This window comes from Etheostoma spectabile, chromosome 9 (assembly GCF_008692095.1).
Source record: "Etheostoma spectabile isolate EspeVRDwgs_2016 chromosome 9, UIUC_Espe_1.0, whole genome shotgun sequence".
In the NCBI taxonomy this organism is placed as follows: Eukaryota; Metazoa; Chordata; class Actinopteri; order Perciformes; family Percidae; genus Etheostoma; species Etheostoma spectabile.
This window is the reverse complement of record NC_045741.1, coordinates 7005401-7010112: the sequence shown is the minus strand read 5'-3', so window position 1 is coordinate 7010112 and position 4712 is coordinate 7005401. Positions and strand designations below refer to the sequence as shown.

The 4712-nt window shown below is 38.2% G+C and overlaps 1 protein-coding gene across 1 annotated transcript in view; it reads left to right on the top strand.

Annotated features, from left to right (window-relative positions):
* Positions 1-4712, top strand: part of atpaf1 (ATP synthase mitochondrial F1 complex assembly factor 1) — a 13742-nt gene that overhangs the window by 343 nt on the left and 8687 nt on the right. The gene's annotated exons all lie outside the window — the stretch shown is intronic.

Here is a 4712-nt window from a genome sequence, read left to right as displayed (position 1 = left end):
TCTTAGTGACTACTTTCCTCATGTGTCGCATACTATAGTTCTTCGCCTGTGTCAAAAGCAGATTAGACTTTATTTAAAAAGAAATTATTTAAACGGCTTTAGTTTGACCAGGGTTAGTGCATCTTATTTTATGTCCTAGGTCTCTTCTCTATCCTGATGTCTTTTGTACTTTATTTTATTGTGAAGCACTTTGAAATGTTTTTATATGAAAAGCGCTACATAAATAAACGTTCCTTACTTATCAGATGTAGCCCCAAATAACCAAAGTGAGTGCCTACAATCTGTTTGCGACTTTACTTTGATTTGTTTGATATTTCAGAATATTTGCGAGCCTTTTTCTGTGGCTGAGCCCAGCTGGTACTCCACCTCCTGCTCCATGAGCCTGATGAACTCCGCCTTGTTTCGAGTGTCCCAGCACCTCCTTCTTGGCCTCATGACTTTCTCCACTCGGGCCTTGAACCCTGGGGTTTGGCCTAAACAAGTCACATCAAATCAAAACACACAACGACTTTCAAAACGTCAAGACCCTTTCATTCTTTGGGAGGTGAATGCACCAAGGATTTACAGTTTAGGAAACCTGCCTTTTACACTTTTTTAGTACACCCACGATTTTCAGAGAAGACCCACCGCCACACTGCTAGTGCCTCGCCCCAAGGTGTTGTCTGTTTTCAGCTCCGTTGTCTTTTTTGAGCAGAATGACGGAAACACCGCAAAATTGCTTTCACTAAACTTCAATCACAGTTGACGAAACTAAATGAAAATAAGAAAAGCCTTTTGGGGCTCTTTACACTTTTCCAACCATCACAACTCTAGTTTTGTTGAAATATAGGGTGTAAATAATAAATAATAAATAATAAATACATAAATAAATCGATTCTTAATCGTGATTCTTTCTCGAACAATCTCATGCTCGGCTGTCAGAGAATTCGATAATTAAATAAAAAACAAAGTGTTTATTTTTATTAAAAGTTACTGTCCCCAGACATGTACACATCAAAACCGAGTGACTGAAAGAGGCGGATAATGGACACACTTAGAGTTTAGGCAGAGTGCAGAAAAATAAACACACAAAATGGCCAAAAGACAAAAAAAAAAAATTAGTTTTGTAAATATCTGCATGATCTAATGAGTCATACATAAATAATTAGGCCCAACGCATAGAGGCTGTTGATCTACTTCATTCACCATCACATGTGACCACCTCATGTTTCACTTTCAAAGAAGCAGTTCGCCTCCTGTAACATGACTCAGCGTCTGACTGGGATCACTGGAGAGAAGGTGACTCAGCATGTTACCCCCGTGTTGTCTTCCTTCCCCGTCACATGTAAAGGAACACCTTTTGGTCACTTTTTTCAAGAACATTATTATGTGCTTTTTTTCCACATTTTTGTCTATTTTTCAATGTTGTGGTGCTTTTGTTGTTTTTTTTCCCCATAGTTTTTTTAAAGGTGAGTTTTTTTTTTGTCCCAAAGTTTATTTTTACAACCATTTTTTTGTGCCAATTATGTTATTTTTTTTTTACTGAAAACGGGTCAAATTTGACCCAAGGACAAAGGGGGATGAGGCTTAAGCGTGGAATGACTACACAATAAAAAGCTCAGTAAACAAAACACTCATTAAACTTTACAAATACTTCATGTGGAACTGGGCAACATATCAATAGTATATCAATATTGTGATATGAGACAGATATTGTCTAAGTTTGGATACATTCGTAATGTTGTAATATGGTAACTGTTGTCTTTTCCTGGTTTTAAAGGCTGCATTCAGTAACTGGTGTCATTTCTGACTTACCAGTTGTAACTGTTCTATATTTGCCTTTACCCACTTAGTCATTATAGTCCCATTACTGTTGATTATTTATTAAAATCTCATTGTTAATATTTTTGTTAAGCCACCAATGGTCAACACTACACTATTGTTGCAGTATCGATATCGAGGTATTTGGTCAAAAAATACGTCATGTTTGATTTCTCTATATTGCCCACCCTTTTATTGCCAGTTTAACTTACACATACGTGGATTTGCCTTGGTGAACGCGCATACATAGACAAATGTATAACAATGTGAAAAAACAATAAATACGTAAATGATGCAGCCAAATATCTGTTTTGCATAAGAAATAGAGCCTACATGGGTTGAGTGATAATATGGAAAACATATATTAGTATGTAAAAGTATAGATGGCAGATGTAGTCCAGGGTGAAGGTTGATGGGGACGTTCTAAAAACCTTAACGTGAAAAAGCTTAACGTGGTTTAATGTACCTAAACACGTCAATCATCCCCATATTTCCGTGGCCATATCTTGTCCTAAACCTTAAAACCTGTCAAAAAAACTAAACTAAAATCCAACGATTGTAGAAGTATTTCACGGTAACGTTTTCTTCTTCATTGGTGTCTATGGCGAGGAAAAGGCTTAACGTGGTTAATGTACCTAAACAACGATCAATTATCACCATATTTCTCTCACATATTGCTCCTCATAACCGTGAAAACTGTCAAAAATCAGACCCAATTCCTGTTACTATGGACAGTAGCTGACATTAACTTGTCCGTTTTTTGACAGTTTTCACTGGTTATGAAGAGCAATATGTGAAGAGAAATAGGTGATAATTGATCGATGTTTGGTACATTAACCACGTTAAGCCTTTTCCTCGCCATAGACACCATGAAGAAGAAAACGTTACGTGAGATAACTTCTATAATCGTGTGATTTCAGTTTAGTTTTTTTGACAGGTTTAAGTGTTTAGGACAAGATATGGCACGGTAAATAAGGGGATGATTGATCGATGTTTAGGTACATTAAACCACGTTAAGCCTTTCACGTTAAGCGTTTTAGAACGTCCCGGTTGATGCTAAATGCAGTGACTAGGGAGGGAAACCGAATACCGTTACATCGTTAGCTCATCAAATTTCGATGAAATCGTTTGCAATGGTGGAATTACTATTACACTCAAAGCAAATAACTGTTAAACACCATTTTTCGAAATGAGATTCAGATAAGTAAGTGTGACATGGTTTGCGTGTAGTTAAGTGTCACAAATTCCACTATGTCCACGCCAAAGGGGTTAAGGTTAGGATAGCCGCCTGGTCAGGGGAGAGGACCGTTACCATGGGGTTTACGTTACGGGGGTTTTGGGACCTAAACTGTTTGTATAACGTGTACATACTGTGGCAATAGACGCTTTTCTGATTGTAATATTGCGTTGTGTGGCTGTTAGCTCTGTTGTTCTGTTAGCTACGTTAACTCTTACTCTGTTAGCTCTGTTGCTACGTCACTCTGTTAGCTCTGTTAGCTACGTTAGCTCTGTTAGCTACGTTAGCTCTGTTAGCTACGTTAGCTCTGTTAGCTCTGTTAGCTCTGTTGGCTACGTTAGCTCTGTTAGCTACGTTAGCTCTGTTAGCTCTGTTAGCTACGTTAGCTCTGTTAGCTCTGTTAGTTCTGTTAGTTCTGTTAGCTACGTTAGTTACGTTAGCTCTGTTAGCTACATTCGATACGTTAGCTCTGTTAGCTCTGTTAGCTACGTTAGTTCTGTTAGTTCTGTTAGTTCTGTTAGCTACATTCGCTACGTTAGCTCTGTTAGCTCTGTAGAGCTAACAGAGCTAACGTAGCTAACAGAGCTAACGTAGCTAACAGAGCTAACGTAGCTAACAGAGCTAACAGAGTTAACGTAGCTAACAGAGCTAACAGAGCTAACAGAGTTAACGTAGCTAACAGAACTAACAGAGCTAACAGCCACACAACGCAATATTACAATCAGAAAAGCGTCTATTGCCACAGTATGTTACACGTTATACAAACAGTTTAGTGTCCCAAAACCCCCGTAACGTAACCCCATGTGTACCGGTCCTCTCCCCTGACCAGTCGGCTATCCTAACCTTAACCCCTCTTGGCGTGGACATAGTGGAATTTGTGACACTTAACTACACGCAAACCATGTCACACTTACTTATCTGAATCTCATTTCGAAAAATGTTGTTTTAACAGTTATTTGCTTTGAGTGTAAATAGTAATTCCACCATTGCAAACGATTTCATCGAAATTCTGATGAGCTAACGATGTAACGGTATTCGGTTTCCATCCCTAGTCACTGCATTTAGCATCAACCGGGACGTTCTAAAACGCTTAACGTGAAAAGGCTTAACGTGGTTTAATGTACCTAAACATCGATCAATCATCCCCTTATTTACGCGTGCCATATCTTGTCTAACACTTAAACCTGTCAAAAAAACTAAACTGAAATACACCGATTATAGAAGTTATCTCACGGTAACGTTTTCTTCTTCATTGGTGTCTATGGCGAGGAAAAGGTAACGTGGTTAATGTACTAAACATCGATCAATTATCACCTATTTCTCTTCACATATGCTCTTCAAACCAGGAAAACTGTCAAAAAATCGGACAAAGTTAATGTCAGCTACTGTCCATAGTAACAGGAATTTGGGTCTGATTGTGACAGTTTTCACTGGTTATAGGAGCAATATGTGAGAGAAAATATGGTGATAATTGATCGTTGATTTAGTACATTAACCGTTAAGCCTTTTCCTCGCCATAGACACCAATGAAGAAGAAAACGTTACCGTGAAATAACTTCTACAATCGTTGGATTTTAGTTTAGTTTTTTTGACAGGTTTAAGTGTTTAGGACAAGATATGGCCACGGTAAATATGGGGATGATTGATCGATGTTTAGGTACATTAAACCACGTTA